This window comes from Equus quagga, chromosome 10 (assembly GCF_021613505.1).
Source record: "Equus quagga isolate Etosha38 chromosome 10, UCLA_HA_Equagga_1.0, whole genome shotgun sequence".
Lineage (NCBI taxonomy): Eukaryota > Metazoa > Chordata > Mammalia > Perissodactyla > Equidae > Equus > Equus quagga.
The window spans coordinates 52,100,787-52,122,031 of NC_060276.1; the positions used below are offsets into that span (position 1 = coordinate 52,100,787).

The 21,245-nt window shown below is 35.6% G+C and overlaps 1 pseudogene; it reads right to left on the bottom strand.

Moving 5' to 3' along the window:
• Positions 1 to 13,043, bottom strand: part of LOC124245448 (tubulin alpha chain-like) — a 69,196-nt pseudogene extending 56,153 nt beyond the window's left edge.
• Between the last annotated feature and the right edge of the window lie 8,202 nt (positions 13,044 to 21,245).

Consider the following 21,245-nt stretch of genomic DNA (forward strand, 5'->3'; position numbering starts at 1 on the left):
ATTAGCCAATAAATCTGTAGAATTTTCCTGTTCATCCCACCAAGTTTGCCTCTTTTAGCTGGCAACATCATGAAGTTATTCACCTTCTCAAATCCATTTTTCCCCCTCGGGCAGCAATGAGAGACAAACTGGTAAAACTACCATGCTCACCTACCAACCATAGGATGAGGAGTGGGAGGAGCCCCAGGTACAAAGGCCACAGCCTTCTGCTGCTTCTATCCAATGCTGTAGGAGGCTTTTCATGACATGACATTCAGCAAGGGAAATATAACTTTTGTTATGACACTCAATTCTACAGTAAAGAACATTTACACGAACATTGAAAAACTGCTATTTTCTTGGTCATTAACTTTTGTTTTTAAAGATTTTATTTTTATCCTTTTTCTCCCCAAAGCCCCCCAGTACATAGCTGTATATTCTTCGTTGTGGGTCCTTCTAGTTGTGGCATGTGGGATGCTGCCTCAGCGTGGTTTGATGAGCAGTGCCATGTCCACGCCCAGGACTCGAACCAAGGAAACACTGGGCCTCCTGCAGTGGAGCACGCAAACTTAACCACTCGGCCACGGGGCCAGCCCCTTGGTCATTAACTTTTAATTTCAATCAGTCAAGAAAACATGGAAACAAAAATAGGTGCACAAAGAAATCCTCTCAACGTTAGCAATTTATAAAAAAAGGTACAGTTTGGGAAGTGGAAGTGAAGAGAGAGAGGTTGGAGAGAAGGGTAGCATCAATAATATTCTTAGTTCATAACACTGAGGATGAAGAGTCACTGTCTATATTTTATAGAAAAAAGTAATGGAAGAACTTAAAATAGTGATGAAATTATATTGAGATAAAGAGAGGAAAAATGGAAACTGTGTATTGTTATTAGTCATTGTTTATATTACTAGAACACTAATAAATGTTATCTACAGTTTATATTTTAAATACAAACATAAGCATATTGTTTAGAGACTGTAGGACTATAGAGAACATATTTTGATATTTCTACAGAAAGCCTTGTGAACAAATTTTCATGTAATTTGATTTCTGGGCTAATAGCAAGCCCCGGAAGACAGTTTATGACTGTATAGATAGTGAGAACTCTAGAGAGATTTTCCTAACTCCTGAAGGAACTGTTAAATTTCAAGGGGGAGTTAAACCAGTACCTTGGAAGATCTCTGGGTTTTAAAAGCTGGAGTCAATACATCTATCTGGCCCTTGAGGAGAGTATTTACATACCAAAAGGGTAGACTAAGGATACTTCCTATTATGTCTCCAAAGAGACACTATCAGAGGGAGAAGGAAAATAGTCTCTTTGCTCTTTATAAGCACAGAGAATTTATTTTTTCTGTGTTCTCACTTATGGAGTGAAATCATTGGCGTAGGAGGGTTTTCCATCTGGCTCTCCTTGTGGTCACTGTCAGGCTTCTGCATGAGGTTCTGATGCTACAGTGTTACTCTGGCTGTTGATCTTATTATAAATATAATAAGATATCTGCCTACGATCAAAAAACCTAATGTGTATATTCAGGACCACGTTCATAAAAATGAATATTAGAAACAAAAATATAGTCATAACATTCCTGTTTATATTCAGTTCCCATGCCAACAGTTTTTAAATATTTTTGTTGAGTGTATTTGGCGTATAACATCCTGTAAACTTAAGGTGTCCGGCGTGTTACTTTGATACATTTATATATTGTAATATGATTGCCACTGTATTGAGATTTATCACATTACATAACTATAGTACAACATGGTTGTCTATATTTATTCGACTATGCCTTGATCTCCATGGCTTATTTACTACTATTGCAAGTTTGCACCCTTAAACAACATTAATGATATCCCTCCCACCCTCAACAGTTTTGAATCCCTCCTCAAAAAAATCTGAAGAACAGGTGTATAATGTTGCTTTAAACTTAAGCCCTTTTTTTCTATATCATTCTGTGATTGCATGCATGTATTAATTTGGCAAAGTAAATATAAGCAAACAAACCATATTGTAGAGTGATTATAATTAGAAGAGTGTGGCATTATCTTCAGAAGCATGTTAGGAGGAAAACTTTTCCTATACCACCTTAAGTCCCAGTGAGGTGAGGGGGTTACACATTAATTGAAAATAGATTAATAGGAGAAAAGTTTATTTTCACATACATTTGGGAACAGGGGTCACTCAAAGAGAATGGCTCTCCAAACGGCTATGGATGGGGGTTTATATATACCAGGTTAAAAGGACTGTGGTGGTGATTTAGGGCTTCAAAAGGTTAAAGGTTTTGATGAGGCTTGTCTACACAATTTTTGGGGAGAATGTCCTGATGCCCAAGGTCAGTGGCATCCCTCACTATGGACTTCCCTGGAAGGCGGAGGGAGAATTTGAGGCAGCTGACTGTTAAAACTTTGCTTTAGTCAGATAAGAGAAGTTCAGGTACAATTTCTTTCTGCATTTGTTGTAGCTCAGATGTTTTCACTTCAAAGTATTCCTTACAACATTCTGTTGGGTTGTCGGTCCCAAAAGTACTCAGAGATGCACATATATAAGTATTTAGTGTATGATAAAGTTAGAATTCCAATCTTTGGGAAAATGATAATTTACTTGTAGGGGAGGAAGACATTTCCTCTTCCCAATGTGGGTTCGTCTGGCTGGAGAACGAATGAAATTCACATGAGACAGAATAGCAAGAGAAAATTAAACAAAGCTTTATGAGGAACCATGGCCCAGGGCCTTTCTTCCCGAAGGAAGAAAGGGCACTGAAGAAGTGGGGTGCACAGAGTGGTTATATACCCCCAAACAGGGTGTTTCACATGTGATTGAAATGTCCCTCCCACAATAGTCACAAGATTGCCCTGTTGCACAGCGCTTGATGGACACAGCAGGTAGTGGTCTGCTATCTCAGAGGGTGTAGCAGGAGGCTAGTCCATTGTCTGGAGCTGGGTGGTCACTGAGCACAGCAATCAGTTCCTAGCCTAAGGAAAGATGCTTAATCCTTAAAGAAATGCCAAAGTTGGGAGAGGGAGGGAAGTTAGTTACAGGAGGTTACCAGACAAGCACAATAAAATGCAGATTTAAGTCCTTGCCTTTGGTATTGATTAAGAGTTTCTAGAGAGAAGGTCATCTCCTTTCTCCTTCCTGGTACACAAAGGGAGCCACCTTTTATAGATAGAGATTTACCTTACAAATGTAAATGTGTCCTAACAAAGGGCAAGTTCCATTCCTCAGAGCCTCCTTCCCTGTCCCAGTTTATCAAAAGCAATCAGCCTCAAATAATCCTGATGCCAAAGAGACATATCTTGGGGTGGCCAATTCCAGGTCCCCACATACTCAATAAATGATGTTGTGATAACTAATCAGAAACAAACACAGAAGTAACAAAGATAGAGCTTTGTTATGCATCAGCCTTAGAAGCATCATAAAAGAAACACATAAGAAAATTTATGCCTGACCTCAAGGAAAAAAGTTTCCAAAAAAAGTAAGAAATCATTAGAAAAAAATATTAACAAACTTAACTCCACAAAAATATCTCCTGAAAATAAAAAAAATAATTACTTCAAAGAAAATTGAAATGCAAAGTACAAGCTAGAAGAAAATATTTGCAACATATGTAAGTTAAGAAATCTTACTATAGTTAAATGCCATATATATTATTTTTTTAAAGATGAATATCCATTTCATAAAAGGACATATATTATGAAAAGATGATTTTATAAAGGAAGAAATACAAATTACTAATAAATATTGGGAGATGTTTAGTGACAATAACATAAAAATTGAAATATAAACAGTAATGTTGTAGGAGAGGAAAGCAAATCCTCTACCCTCTAGGTCCTTCTGGCTGGTCCATGAATTAAATTGACAAGAGACAGAATAACAGGAGAAACTCAAACAAAGCTTTATACCATGTGTACATGAGAGAAACCCAGGAAAACTGAGCAACTCACCAGAATGGCTGAGGTGGCCACATTAAATACTATCTTATCTTCAGCTAAAGACAAAAGAGGATGTTGGGGGTGGGGGGAGTCAGTTATGGGAGATTACCAGAAAAAGCACAGTAAACAAGAGTAAGGTTATTATCAAGATTTAAGTCCTTGCCTTCTGCATTAATAAGAATTTCTAGAGATAAGATCACCCCCCTTCCTCTACAACGAGGGAGATATCTTTACAAATGGAGATGTCCCTTACAAACGCAAATGTATCTTACAAAGGCTAACTTCCACTTGGTTTTCAGAGCTTTTCCTATGTCTACAGCTTTTTGTTTTTTTTCAAATAACCTCCCAAAAATAATCCTCATGCCAAAGAGACACATCTTGAAGTGGCAAATTCTGATCTCCCACAATGTTACAACATATTTCTAATGATGATAATAATAACAATAATATTTTGTACAGGGTTAAGTGAAATAGTCTATTGGTTATTATAAGTATATGCTCTCAATATTTCTGAAGGGCAATCTTACATAAACTATCAAAATCTTTAACAACCCTTTCCCTTTGTGTCACCACTTAAATTTCAAGAATTCATTTTGAAGTAACAATCAGTGATGTACAAGCAAGTACAATAGTCAAGCTGATTTTGTTACAACATTATTTATAATAGTAAAAATTTGGAACCTGTCTAAAGATTTTGTTGACCACAGTAAGCAAGGTGTTGAAAATATATTTTGCACACACATGATGGATATTATGTGGTCAGTAAAGAATTGTAGGTGAATATTAAAATATATGGAAATATATCCATGACATATTTTTCAGAGGAACATGCAGATTACAATGGAATTATCTAATTGAAGTTGAAGTCTTTGAGCCAGACTAATTGGATTCAAATTGCAGTTCTGCAACTTGCAAGTTAATATGACTTTAGGAAAATTACTTAAACTCTCTGTGACTCAGGTTCCACATTTTAAACTGAGGAATAATAGTTTACTCACAGCAAATGGTCCTGCGGGTATTTGATAAAATAATACAGCTAAAGTGATTAGAAGAATGCTTGGTATTTAGTAACTACTCAATAAATGCTAGCTAAGCTTATGATAGATTTTAAAAACATGATTCATAGACACACTTTCACAAAAAAAAATGCCTGACATTCCTTGGGTTTGTGCATAGATAATATAAATTCAAAATACCAACTATATTATTTTAAGAGAAAATATAATTATTATAAATATGGTTAAAAACAAAAGTCAACTGAGTAAATTTTAAGGATCTTATTGGCTTTATTCAACAATTCATGAAATGGGCAGCATCCCATCCAGCAGATAGAAAGGAGCTCTGAGGAACTGTACAAAATGAAAGACTGTTGTAGGCATAAGTGAGTGGTAACAAGGAAATTATACTAGGAGAAAAAGAAGATTGATTATTGCAAGATTACTTTCCTTTAGGGCATGGCAGGAATCTATCAGGCAGATCACCTTACTAGTGCTGGTCAGGTGATTCCTGATTGGCTGGTTTAAGATTCCACTTCTGGGAGAGCCAAACTGTAATTAAGATAAGTTTTGGCTTGTTGATATGGGACTCAGTATTAGCAACTCCATTTTGGGCCTATTATTTTGTTTTTAACAATTTCTCCCTTTTGATTAGACTCTCAGCCTACCAAGAGATGTGATCAAAAATTGAAAACATTAGTGCTAATCCCGGCTAACACTCCAGAGTTCTCACAGTTTTTGCTCAGTCTCTGTGTAGTATTCACAGGTCATGATGTTGACTTCACATTCTTCAAGTTGGTCATTCTCTTTGTTCCTTTTCTGATGTTCTGTTCCTAGTGAGATCATTTGCTTGATCTTTAGCAGTTGTGAACATACATTTAAAGATTTTGAGAGAATACAGCACACCAGGGAGACTACTATTATTATTATAAGCAGGATAATTCCTAATGTCTGGAGTGCACATTGGAGGCATGGTCCCTAACACCTAAACCAATTGAAATCAAATAATTCAAAGAAAGACCCCATTGAAAGTGTCCTGTTTTAAAGCCAACTGGCTTGTTCAGTGATTTTTATGAAGCTGAGTATCAACTTCCCCAGAAATGTCAATCCAAGTGTAGCAAGTGTTGTCAACCATGGCACAAATACCTCCTTGCTCAGCTAAAAGATAATCAAGGGCTATACTATTATCAAGAACAACTTTGGCCAGAAAGCTTAGGGATTGTGGGGGGGCATTTTCCTGCATTTTTGGAAAGTGAAAAAAAGATAGGAGGGCTTTGAATGGCTTTTAGAAATGCATTTCTCTTCTTGTAAAGACTCAATTTGTAAGACAAGAACAGTTATTTTTAACTTGTCAATGAACTGGGTTGCAACCTGAATGATATTAGGGGGCTGATCTACCCATCCAGCTACATTTTCAATTTGCTTCTTTATATCAGGGAGATTTTCAACTAATATGGAAATAAAAATATTCCTATGTTCTAGATTTAGATCTATTTGTCTTTGGAATGTTTTTCATCGCCTCTGGGTACATAGTTCCATTTAGCTTGGAGGAGAAGGCCTAAAAGAAATTTCCTATCAGGCCCTGAATACCACCTTCCAATTTGGCCAACATCTGATCATAGAGCTAACCAAAAAAAATTCTTTCAAATATCTCATCAGGTTTCAGCTGGGACAAATAGTAAATATTCCAGGTGATATTGAACAACCCCTTGGTCCAAGAGATATCCACAAAAAAGATGTGAAGGATTGTATCCTCCCAAGATCCAAAGCCAGTCTTAAAAATAGCCAAAAGAAAGAATGATTTTGACAGTTACCCTGAGAGCCAGCCAACAGTTGGTAGCACCCTAGCAGCAAATGGAGTACAACCCAAATTTCTGTCTAGCCACAATTTTGGGACTCCCAACCTGGTGACTGAGCTGCCTGCATACACAAGACCCAATAGCCTGTGTGCCCCAGGTAGGCAGAAAGCCAAGCCAAGTTCTCAGGACACAAAATGAGATACGCAAGAAGGGAATAGCTGCTTCTGGGAGAGAGAGTGTCAATAACCAATGGGCACCCCAAAACGAAATTCACGAGAGTCTAAATTTGGAAAGGAAGTGACAACATGAAATTTTACCTTCCTCTCTCAACTGGGCGCTACAGATAGAGATCCAGGAGAGCTCACTCTGGTAAGAATTCTCACCTTTTTCCAGCTTCTGCCAATTTTTCCAACATCTCCATTGTCAAACTATTAGTAAGATCTGGTCACATGGTTCCACCTAAATGCCAGGGGGTGAATGGGTGCTGGAAAGTGTAATTCTTGGCATGGCAGTTATTTCCCAATGATCACTCTCTCCTGGGGAAGGTAAGTACAAATCTCTGTTGCACAGCTTATTTTCTTCCAAGAAGAGATTTTCTTCGTTATGGTAACACAAGAGCTTTTGATCATCTTATTTTGATTTTCTGAATTTGCTTCTCTATACTTGCAAATTTTCTAGAGTGAACATTTATTATCTTTTGACTCAATTTTAACAAAAAACCCCTCCAGTTTTTGAATCTCACCAAACTAACTCCTTTTATCAGCATCAGCATTTTTGTCCATAAAATTGTAGTAAAGTTTTCAAAGAGATAGTGCATGTGAATGAGTTCTTTAAATATAGTGTTGAAATGTAATAGGTTAATAGCACGCTCAAATATTCAAAACATAGCATTCATAACATTTAAAATTTGAAATGGCTTAAAGTTTATCTTATTCAAGCCCCCCTTTTTTACACAGTATGAAAACCAAAGCTTCTAGTTACTAAAGTAATTTGTTCAAGGTCATACAACAAATACTAACAGAACTCAATTTTGAACCTGGGTCTCTTAAGTATAGTTCACCGCCCTATTGATTTAGACATCAGCTATTAAATTACTGATTTTTGGTATAGTGCAGGCCTGCAAAATTTAGTCCTACCCTGAGGAACTGATATGAGCCAGTCGAACTACCAGTGAGAAAATTCGTTTTGCTTGTTTCCAAATCTCCTTTATGCGAATATGTTGAGAAGTTTTGTAGGTAATAATGTGTTGACATCATTATGCATGCATTTTCTTGTAATGGAAGAAAGAGGGGCATTATGGCATTTAAAAGCAGTCATTTCCTGCCTTTCTTGGGCAGCTGATTGAGTGGTAGAAAGCAGCAGGATCCGATTTTAGGCTCTATAGACGCCTGTCAAGTCATTTTGCTCCAACTATGAAGTGGTACTCATATACAAGGCTGTCTAACCATCTCTACTTTTCATTTGGACCTCTGGAGAAATAAAATGGGAAAGATACATTTTTCTCTTTGAACTAGTTGAGACTATAGTGAAGGACAATGAGCAAAAACCTTTTCTTTTATACCTGTGAAGTCAAAGAGGGGAAAAAAGAACCTAAAGAATAGAGTGAGCCTAAATTAAGGTGGAAACATGGAACATTTTTCCACATTTCATTTTTTTCCAGTATCTATATGAAAATTGACAAAGTACAAGTAAAAAATAAAGTTATGATAGTAATTACAAGATTTAAAAATTTACCCTTTAAATTAGTGCCAAATTACACACTGGATGTGCCCGCAACTTAGCCCTTCCATACTAATTTCCCACCCATTACCCTGCCTCAAACAAAAGCCCAGCAGCAGAAAACCCCAGGAGCCATAGAAAAGGAAAAATTTATTCTTAAAGAAGACAGTGAACTTTGTCACCACTTAGATGTGGATTTTGTTTTATTGACTCTCACCTGTCACTGCTAAGAGCCAGTAATGTCAAAGTACCTAAGTTATGTGTAGTTTGCAATATATACTTTTATACAAAATAGTTTATTAATGTATCAACTTACTATCCAGAAAATTGAAAAAATAAGTAGTTTGGAAAATATTGCTGAAGTAAATATATGGAAACCCATTTTCAAATTATAGCAATAAAACTGCCACCTTATGAATTTTCTAAGTCACCTACCACATCTGGAGCTAAGATTTAAATCAATAAAAGAGTTGGTTGGGACTAAATGGCCAATGAAATACTTTTTAATTCTAAAGTTCTATTCTGAATTTTAAAATATACAGCCTTAATGATATTGTCCAATGACAAAAATAATGGAATTTAGTAACAAGTTTGATGTCCTTTATGCAAGGGAAAACAGTCCATGGATTGGGGGTGAACAGTGCCTCACAAGCAGTAGAGCACTGTTCCTGAGGGATGCTGGGCAAGAGTGAGTTTTATAGAGTGAGAGAAGAGGCCATGTGGAAACAGCATGATTGGCTAGGAGGTTAGGATTCCCTTATAGGGCTAGCAGGTCCTATTTCTAGGGTAAGATAAACTAGCTAAATCTGAGTTGGAGGATTGCGATTGGTGTATGTTGGATTTCCTTGACAGATGTTTCCTGTAAGTACAGGCTTACTTAGGTTTAGAATTGTCATATGGGCTGGGCTCCTAGGGTGGCCTCCATCTTGTGGGTCCTGATATACGAATTAACTTTATCAATTATTTCCTATCCCCTGAAAATTGTGAGGAAAGCCACTATTAACCAACTTTAGAACGAATTAACAGACAAAAGGAACTTGTGGTTCTGGAAAGGCAAACACTTCTCTTGATGGGCAAGTCTGGATGGGGAGCTGGTGCCCCTAAAGATTCCTGTCCAAACCAGCCTTACCAAACATTTATAGAGGATGTAGGACTGCGAGTAGAAGTTCTACAGCATCCCAGTAATGAAAATATAACTATTAAAGATAAATTATAGAGAGGTTTTTCTCCTGGGCTGTGAATATTGGGGGAAGAAAATCAACAGGCTAGTAAAAAGAATTAACAGTAAGTGATTTTCATTTATCACTTCTTTCCACCATTTCATGCCAGTAGCCAGCACTCAAACACAATTTCAATCCTCACTTCCTTACAAATAAGGAAAAATTTGTAGAAACTGGTGTGAAGTCATAAAGCTGGTACTCATAACTTATTCTAGGTGAATAACACAAAATTGAGTGTTAATTTTTAAAGAAGCTCTTACTTGTCCTAAATGTTTTTTTGGCTATTGTAATTGTACGTTATGATTATTTCATGCTAAACTGTCCATTAAAAATATTTCTACATCTATGTATCTAAATTTAAACCTTGATTTGGTGACGATAAAAAATGAATTAATGATCATCCAAACCCATTTAATTCATACCACTCTTTAAGGCACTTCTAGAGATCCAGGGATTCACTGGGGGGAATTCTTACTCCATTGTGAAGTGAGAACTTTAGACTCAGGTAATGATTTACAATTAACTTCTACTAGTTTGGATAGGAAATGTGAGTTGACAGTAAAATAGCCTTAAAATGATTTGCCAAAGATTTCATATGAATACAGTGCAACTCTGAGGAATGCATGCTGTATTCCAACTTAAAATAATTTTTTCTTCTCTAATGTACCTTTTAATGTTCCTGTAAAAAATAAGATTTTTTAAAAGGTATGAAGCAATATTAGTTTAATTATGGTTTAATTGCTGTGAAAATACAGAAAAAAATCACAAATTCATTAATAATACATTAGTTCCACATGATGAACTTCATTATTAAGAATGCTAAATGACACTAATACTGACCTTTCAAAATAATACTAAAATTCCCTCCTAATTATTAGAATAGATATGCTATTTATCCCTTGTTTATATTTGATATTCATTAATTGCATGGATTAATGATTCCTTCTAAATTGTGCATTTTTTCATTGAATAAAAGGTTACATGTAAAATTTTAGCTTACAAGTTGGCAAATTTTAAAGTACACATGACCTAAACATTAAATAATGTATAATGTGATGAAAAAACTCTGACAACTGAACACAAAGTGAACTTAAAAATTAAGCCTTCTTTATAGCAGAGTCCAAAAATGAAAATGTAATCACATTCAGGTATGACTTGCGTATATAAAGTCTGTCCAAAAGGATTCATGTGCCAAGAAAAACACATGAGAGAAAATAATTGGAAAGATTGGTGCTCAAAGCTGGATAAATTAACTAAAGGTCATTCAAACGTTAAAAGACAGGGACAACTTCTTGAATGTCATTGAATGGGCTAATATTTTTCTATCACTGAAAGATACGAAAATTGAGGGATCCACATTGAGCCTAGGTATCTACATATTCTGAAGAGGAGAATTTAATTTGGTCACTAGATCTAGGAATTGTGTAAACTAGAAATGGAGAGTAAAGATATTTAACTACATAATTTGCTAAGTTAAAAATACATAGGGGGAGCAATGTCTGTCTCTGCTCCTTGGGCATGTGTAACCAGAGCTGGAACGCACACGGGTCTTCTCCTTTTCTAGTCTTGTCTGGAGATTTCTGGACGGAGGCACAACTCTTCGGACTTTGCAATCACATATTCTTGTCATCAGCATGAAAAGTCAAAGAAGTGACAAAGTACCCTTGTTACAGCCGGGTGAACTGATGACTCCTGTTGACAGGTTCCTGCAGACTGCAGAGTGGGAACTTGGCTGTAAAGGACTCAAAAGAATATGTTCACACAAACACCCATATTCGTCATTCTATTAGAAGAACCCCTGTGGATTTTCTTGAAAACTGTGTTTGTTTTGATAGGATTCCTTTCTCTGGACACTATCTCAAGGTCAGTCAAAAGCATCAGTAAAGAGCACCTCCGTTGGAAAATCGCTGCTTTAGTGGATGAGGTTAGGAAGGCAATATCAAATCAGTTTATTTCCCACACTAAAAGAGACTTCATGGACAGAACGGAAGGTAAATGTGTTCCTTTTTCTCCTTTCCCTGATAATGTGTTTAACACTAGAGTCGCAGTGGTGAGCAGTGCAGATGCAGTCTCTTCCCTCAAGGAACTCACAGTAGAGACATGGAAAAAAGGCAATTTAGCAAACAAAAAGAGTCAAGTGTAAAAAGGTGCACATTATGGGAAATGCAGGGGGCTCTGGCAGTGCACAGTAGGACATCTAGCCTAACACAGGGAGGGAGGTCAAGAAAGGCTTCCTGGGCCTGACAGATGAGGATGAATAAGCCAGGTGAAAACGAACGGGTTGAGTTAAACATACTGTTTCCAATTCTTAACTACTTGTTTACTATTTTTAAAAATCAAATCTTAGTTTTATTAAATTAGTGCACGCATATAATTGAGTCAAATAGTTACCTAAAGGCTTATAATGAGATAATAGTACTTCCTTAACCCACCCCTCTGCCATCCCAGTCCTACTTCCTTTGGCAATCAATTTCAATCCTTTCAACTCTTTCTTCCTATGTGGTCCTCCATATTTTAAAATAATATGCTTATACTGCTATTTTTGATTCATCAATTTTAGACATTATTGTTGACTTCCTGTTCTAGTAGTTGAGAATTTGGCTCTCCTATTACTTTCTCACTCTCCCCTTCCATCTATCCTCTCAATATAATTATATGACAAAATTTTGGTTAATTCAATTGCTTGTGTTTATATTATGATTATGATGATATGATACAATATGATTGTATAAACATTTACTGCTAAGCCAGGCGGTATTTTATTATTATGTTTCCTTTTGCTTTTTGGTTTCTTTTTTTTTAACCAGAGTTAATAATTGACTTTTTTTTCATATGCTTAGTTTTTTTTTTTGAGGAAGATTAGTCCTGAGCTAACATCTTCTGCCAATCCCCCTCTTTTTGCTGAGGAAGACTGGCCCTGAGCTAACATCTGTGCCCATCTTCCTCTACTTTTATGTGTGGGATGCCTGCCACAGCATGGCTTGCCAAGCCATGCCATGTCTACAACCAGGATCTGAACCAGCGAACCCCAGGCTGCTGAAGCGGAACACACGCACTTTGCTGTGCCACCGGGCTGGCCCCTCATATGCTTAGTTTTGTATGTGCCTGACATTAATTTGTTCCAAATACTTTGTCAAACACTTACCAAGGTTTTTTCCAAACACAGTTTCAAACATTCTATCAGTTTGAGTATTTTCCTGGAGATCTCTCTTCTGATACCCTCCATCATTCTCCTCTAATCTAGACTGGTAGCTCTGTAGGTTTGCTGCCCAATCATGCCCTGAGACTTCCTTTTTCATCATTCTGGGCATTTCTTTGTCCTCTGCCTGCATTGGATCTTGTTTTCCAAGTCCATATCTTCCTCTTTCTTGTCCCCTCTCCCTTGTTTTGCTGAAGCACATCTTCCAGCAGCTTTCTAAGAAAGTGCATGGGAGGAAGTTTTTTGAGTGTGTTCTTCCCAATCTAAAAATCCCCCTTACTCTTCCTTATGCTTGTTTGATAGTTTTGCTGGATATAGAATTCTAGGATGATAATCATTTTCCCTCAGAATGCGTTCCTCCAAATGACTTCTAGAATCCAGGATTTCTTTGTAGAAGATTGATGCCATTTTAATTCCTGACTGTTTTGTAATTTTCTTTTTCCTGGATGCTCTTAAGATCTTCCCTTTATTCCTGACATTTTGAAATTTCACAATTGTATGCATTAGTAAAAATCTTTTGTACTCATTGTGTTGGACAATCAGGGGCACTTTCAATCCACAGGCTCATGTCCTTCAAGCAGAGACAGCTACTGGTTCGCCTCAAAGCCTCAGGCCCTGAGAGGCACCCTGCTTCACATGCAGAGGCCTCAGTAGTGTCCTGTAGGATGGGATGTTTAGGCCTTCTCCCCTCTTTGCCTCCAAAGAGATTTTACGTTTATAAAACTTAAAGCCTCTACCATCTCTTTCTATCTTCCCTCTCTCTTGTGACCTTGTTTCCTATTTCCCTGAGAAGACTGAAGCCATCTGAAGAGAATCTCCAGAGACCCCACATCATTCCCCAGCCAGCACATCTGCACTCACTTCCACTGTGGTGGAGAGAAGCCTCGGGTGCTCCCAGCTGGGTCCACCCCTACCTGGTGCATTAGAGCTCACTGCCTTTAGTCTGCTCTAGCACATCACTCCAACACTCTCACTTCTCTCTCACAATTTCCATTTCTCCCTCTGTATGGGGTCATGCCATCAATATCCAAGCTTGCCCTCCTCTCCTATCTTAAAAAGAAAACACTCTCTTCACCCTACCTCTCCCTCTAGTTATTAATATATTTCTCAGTTTCCCTTTACATTGGAATTTCCTCAGGAAAAAAATGCATATTAAAATTTCTAGAGTAATCTCTAAAAGAATGGAAATAGAAATGTATAATTTCCAAACTGGAATGAGAGGAAATAAAATAGGGAGGAAAGAAACTAATCCAAAAAAAATGAAAAATATAAAAAGAAATCACACAGAAAATTGAGCAAAGCACAAAATATAAAACGATAGAAATTAATCCAACTATATCATTGATTATAAAACAATAAATGGGTATCCAGTTGTGAAAATGACAGAGTAAATGTTTTATTTTATTGCTATTATTAATTATAACAAAGCTCTGGACAAAATATATAAATCAACTAACAGGAGCATTTAAAATGTGGAGAAAAAAGGAAGGCTAGTATGGGGAGCTTGGGACTCAAAGAATGACCCAGTAGTGGGTTCCTTGATTTATGTTATTTGTTTTTGTTTTCTGTTTGTTTTTCCTCCTACATACCTTGGCATGAATGCTAAAAAGTCTGGAAATGCCAGTGGGAACCGACAAAAATATAGCCCCAAGAAAAGCCTATTTCTAGAAAAATGAATGAGAAAAGGACTGCTGAGGAGAACAGAAAACTTTTAAACATACCTGTCATTCTCCAGGTGAACACTAAGAAAATCCCACACTCCTCCCTGATATGGCAGCAGAGTCTGTGGCAGGAACACTATCTTCCACCCACACCTGCAGGAAGAAGTTGACATCCCTTCCTAGTTGGTCCTGTAGATTGAGCATGCAGTCCTAATCAGAATTCCAGCAAGTTATTTTATGAATATGAAGAAGCCGATTTTAAAGTTTATAAGGAAAGAGTATTATATTCTTGAGAGTTTCTAAGACAATGGATCTTAAATGTTCTCACCACAAGAAAAGGTAATTGTGTGACATGTTGGAGGTGTTAGGTAACACTATGATGGTAATCACTTTGCAATATGTAAGTGTGGCAAGTCAACAAATTGTACACCTTAAGCTTACACAATGTGATATATTAATTATATCTCAATAAACTTGGGGAAAAAAGAAAATATTTTGTGTCATTAAACAAATCTCAACAAATTCAAAAGAACTGAGAACATACAGAACATGTACTCTGGCAGTAAAGATAATGAAACCAGAAAACAAAGACAGAAAGATAACAGGAAGATATCTAAACACTTGGAAATTTGTCAATGCATTTCTAAATAATCCATGAGTTAAAGAATAAATATCAAAGGAAATTTGAAAACCTATTGAACTGAATGAAAAATAAAGTATATCAAAATCTGTGGATGTGCCTAAACCAGTGCTTAGAGGAAAAATAAAGCAGTAAATGTCCATTTGAGAAAGAGTAAAAAGAACAAACTAGTCATCTAAGCTCCAACCTCAAGAAATGGGAGAAAGAAAAAACCTCAAAAAAGCAGAAAGAAAGAAATAATAAAGATTAGAGCAAATATAAATGAAACTAAAACCAGAAAAACTAGAGAAAATCAATCTAAAAGCTGTACTTTAGAGAATGATAAATCAATAAACCTTTGACGAGACTGAAAAAGGAAATAAAAGACACAAATTAAAGTATGAGGAATAAAAAATAGGATATCACTACAGACCTTCTATACATTAAAAGGATAATTATGGAATAGTACAAAACAACAGGTTGGTCTCAAGTTGAAAAAAAAACCAATCTCTATTACTTGTCCTCTGTATGATTTCATTTACATGACTTTTTTAAAATGCTCTTAACTTTTTCTTCTTCTCCTCAAAGCCCCCCTGTACATAGTCGTATATTCTAGTTGTAGGTCCTTCCAGTTGTACTATGTGGGCTGCGGCCTCAGCATGGCTTTATGAACAGTGCTAGATCCATGCCCAGGTCTGAACCAGTGAAACCCTGGGCCACTGAAGCGGAGTGCGTGAACCCAACCACTCAGCCACGGGACCAGCCCCTGCTCTTAAGGAATTTTTAAGAGTACTGTACAGTATTGTTAACTATAAGCAAAATGTATACAGTAGATCTCTAGAACGTTTTATTCTTGCAGAACCGACACTTTGTACACATGGAACAGCAACTCCCCGTTACTCCCTCCCTGCAGGCCTTGGCAACCATCATTCTACTCTCTGCTTCTGTGAGTTTGACTACATCAGATACCTTATATAAGAAGAATCTACAAGACATTCTTGAATTGACAAAATTATAGTAATAGAGACCCGATCAGTGGTTGCTAGAGGTTAGTGCTTGGGTAGATTATGACTATTAAGGAGTAATTTGAAGTAGTATTCTTGTGGTGATGGAACAGTTTTGTATTTTGATTTTCATGATAACTCCTCAAATCTATACATATAAAATTTCATAGAACAATACACCAGAAAAGAAAAACGTAGAAATGGTGGTATCTTAACATGATCTGTACATGAGTTAATTGTATAGTACCTATTACCATGTAATGTCCTGGTTTTGACAATGTACCATGGCTATGTCAGATGTTATCAGTGGGGAAATCTGGATGAAGGGTACATGAGTTCATATTGATGTCTCCGACTCTAATCGACTACCACTATGGTTTATTCTAGCCTTCCCACCTTACTTATCTATTATCTCCCACTCCAATGGTTAGAAACCTGACTCCAAATATCTTCTATTGACTTAATTATTTGTTTAATCACAGTAACATTTGCTGTGGTTACAGAATTGTTAACCCATACACCCATGAGAAACAAATTTACCAATTCATATACAGTGCTTCTGCACAATTTCTTTTTTGTTTGGTTTTGCAGTCTATACTCATTTCAAAGTTACTTCTGTCAGCACTGTTTTCCCATCCTCTTCAATGAGGTGTGCCATGCTTTTGTAATACTGTAAGATTCTTTCATCATCATCTACGTTCCACCCTTTTGATTTGATTTAAATTGATTTTTTAAGTTGAATATATTAATTTAAACCTTCGTGCTATGAAATTTTATAAGTTGTTATAAATGCATGATGTTATACATCCATCACTACAGTATTATCTAAATAGAATACAGAACAATCTCCTTTGCTTTTCCTTTTCAACCCCTACAAACACCTGACAACCACTGATGAGATTTTTGTCTCTACGGTTTTGCCTTTTCCAGAATATCAGGTAGATGGAATCAGATACTACATAGCCTTTTCAGATAGATGGAATCAGATACTACATAGCCTTTTCAGACTATCTTCTTTTAGTTTGCATTCAGATTCATCCAAATTGTAGCATGGTTTGATACAATGTGGTTTGATTGATGTTTTACTGCTGAATAGGTTTTTTTGAGAATCATGTTGTTTATTCTAGGACCTTTGCTTTACCACATAAATTATAGAATCCGTTAATATCTACAAAATTTTGATTGGGATTATGTTGAATCTATGAAGTTGGGAAGAATTAACAATGTTGGCAATAATAATAATGAGCCTTTGAATCTATGAACATGCAATATCTCTCCATTTATTTAGATCTTTCTTGATTTCTTCCTTCAGTTATCAATAGTTTGTAGGTTTCCACGTATAGATTTTGTACATATTTTGTTAGGTTACTTTGGTGCTGTTGTAAAGAGTATTGTTAATTGCTGGTATGTAGGAAATATTTAATTTTATATATTGATCTTCTATTATATGGCCTTGCTATACTCACTATATCCAGGAGTTGTTTTGTTTTTATGTTCTACGAGGATTTCTACATAGATAATTACATTATCTGCAAAACAGATAATTTTATTTTCTTTTTAAAATCTGTATCACTTGTATTTCTTTTTCTTCAGTTATTGCACTAGTGAATTTTCCCTGGACTATGTTGAACAGGTGAAAAAGGCTATTTGTATCCTCTTCAAGTCTTAAGCGGAAATCATTGAGATTCTAACCATCTTTAATTACCATGTTAGCTGTAGATTTTTTGTACGTACACTTAATGAGGTTAAGGAAGCTTCTTTTTATTCCTATTTTTTGAGAGTTACTATCATGAGTGAGTGTTGAATTTCATTGAATCCTTTTTCTGAATCAATTGATACAATCATATGATTTTTCTTATTTAGTCCGTTAATATGATGACTTACAAATGTTGAATCAGTGCCACATTCCTCATATGAGCCCCTCGTCATCATGATGTATTATGATTTTTAGATGTTCTGGGATTCTATTTGCTATTTTTTTATCTTTATGACAGATATTAGTCTATTGATTTATTTTCTTATAATATCTATGAAGGGAATTGGGATATGCCACCCTAAAACATAACAGTTTTGTGTAAAGATTATTTTTAGTTGAGGTTGATTGAGGATCAACAGATGCAGGAAGAGTTATCTGCCTCTCCTTATCTACCTAAAAGCAGCACACAAATTTCCCTTTATGAAGGTGCCTGCCCCTTGTACCATGAAGAGAAGAGTGACTCATCACTGGACATGGAGATCAGACACCAAGATGAGTTTGCATAAACAGAGCACACTCCACTTTGGTGGCCCGGGTTCAGTTCCTGGACATGGACCTATTCCACTCATCAGTGGCCATGCTGTGGCAGTGACCCACATACCTAATAAAGGAAGATTAGCATGGATGTTAGCTCAGTGTGAATCTTCCTCAAGCAAAAAGAGGATGATTAGCAACAGATGTTAGTTCAGGACAAATCTTCCTCAGCAAAAATAAAATAAAATAAAATGAAATGAAATAAAGAGTTAGGAAGTATTCTCTCCTTCTACTTTCTGGATCAGACTGGGTAGAATTGGTAATAAGTTTTTAGGAATATTTTGTATAATTCACCAATGAAACCATCCGAACCTTGTGTTTTCATTTTTTTTAACTTTTAGACTACTAATTTAATCTATTTCTCCTTAAGTGAGTATTAGTGGTTTACTTCTTTCAAGGAATTTGTCTATTTCATTTAATTATCAAATTTTGCGGCATAGTGTTGTTTGTACTATGCTTTATTATTCTTTGAATATCTATTGGAACAGTAGTGATGACCTCTCTTTCATTCCTGATATCAGTAATTTGTGTTGTATACCTTTTATTCTTATTTAGGCTGGCTAGATTTTTATCAATTTTCTTGATATTTTCAAAAGAGCAGTACTTGGTTTTATTGATTTTTCTCTATAATTTTCTTGGTTACAATTTAATTAATTTGTTCTCCTTTTCTTATTTTTTTCTTCTGATTGCTTTGATTTTGTTGGTATTCTTTCTTTAGTTTCCTAAGGTGGAAGCTTAGATTATTTATCTTAGAGCTTTCTTTTCTAATATTTACATTTAATACTATAAATTCTCCCTTAGATTATTTCATCAGCGACATCACACACATTTTGATAAGCTTTATTTTCATTTTACTTTGGTAACAAAAAATCTTTTTAAATTTATTTTAAGGCTTCTTCTTTGACCCTGTGTTTCTTAGAATTTTCTTGTTAAATTTCCAAATATTTCAGAATTGTCAAACTAGCTCTGTACTATTCATTAATAGTTTAATTTTCTTGTATTCTGAGAACATATGTTATGTGACTTAAATTCTTGTAAATTTTTAATTGTGTATTATGTAGCCCAGAATCTTGTTTATTTTGATGAAAGTTTATCATATGCTAAGAAGAATGCTGATTCTGTTGCTATCAGAAGGAATATTTTATAAATACTGATTAGATTAAATAAATTGGTAGTGTTCTTTATGTCTTTTACATAATCCTTATGGATATAATTCATGCCTGCAATCTATAAAGTATTGACAGAGACATGTTGAAGTCTCCAACTTTAAAAGTGGATTTGTATATTTCTTCTTTCAATTTTGTGTCATGTATTTATTTATTGAGATATAATTAACATGTAACATTATATTAATTTCAAATGTATAACATGACTTGATATATTCATATATTGCAAAATGATCACATGAGAAGTTAACATCCGTCATCACGTAGTTACATATTTTTTTCCTTGTGATAAGTTTTAAGACCTACTCTCTTAGCAACTTTCAAATGCATAATAGAGTATTATCAACTATAGTCACCATGTTGTACATCCCCATGACTCATTTATTTTATAACTAGAAGTTTGTACCTTTTGACCCCATTCATCCATTTTGCCAACCCCCACCCCCACTTTGGAAACCACCAATCTGTCCCCTGTGCTTATGAGTTTGGTGTTTTTTTTGTTTTTTGTTTTTTTTTTAGATTCCACATATAAGTGAGATCATATGATATTTGCTTTTCTCTGTATGACTTATTTCAGTTAACATAATGCCCTCAAGGTCCATACATGTTGGAACAAAAGGCAGGATTTCATTTTTTATGGCTGAATAATATTCCATTGTATAGATATACCACATTTTCTTTATTCATTCATCCATTGAAGGGCACAGATTATTTCCACGTCTTGACTGTTGTAAATAATGCTGCAATGAACATGAAGGTACAGATACATTTTCAAGTTAGTGTTTTTGTTTCCTTTGGATAAATACCCAGAAGTTGAATTGCTGGATCATATGTTAGTTCTATTTTTAATTTTTTGAGGAAATTCCATACTGTTTTCCATAGTGGCTACAGCAATTAACACTCCCACCAATAGTGCACAAGAGCTCCCTTTTGTCCACATCCTCCCTGACACTTATTTCTTGTCTTTTTGATGACAGCCATTCTAACAGGTGTGAAATGATATCTCATTGTGGTTTTGATTTGCATTTCCCTGATGATTAGTGATGTTGAGTACCTTTTTATGTACCTGTTGGCCAACTGTATGTCTTCTTTGGAAAAATGTCTATACATATCCTCTGCCCATTTTTTAATCATTGTTCTTTTTCCTACTGAGTTGTATGAGTCCTTATATATTTCAGGTACATGATTTATATCAGATATCTCTTATATATATTATATATCAGATAATATATATATATCATATATATATTATATATATATATCAGATACACGATTTGCAAATATTTTCTCCCGTCCCATAGGTTGCCTTTTCATTTTGTTGATGATTTTCTTTGCAGAAGCTTTTTAGTTTGTTATAGTACCACTTGTTTATTTTTGCTTTTGTTGTTTTTGCTTTTGGTGTCAAATCCAAAAAAGACATCACCAAGGCCAATGTCAAGGACCTTACCACCTATGTTTCCCTCTAGGAGTTTTATGGTTTTAAGTCTTATGTTCAAGTCTTTCACCCATTTTGAGTTAATTTTGTGTATGGTGTAAGACAGTAGTCCAGTTTCATTCTTATGCATGTGGCTGTCCAGTTTTCAGAGCACCATTTATTGAAGAGACTGTCCTTTCCCCATTATATATGCTTGGCTCCTTTGTTCTAAATTAATTCACCATATATG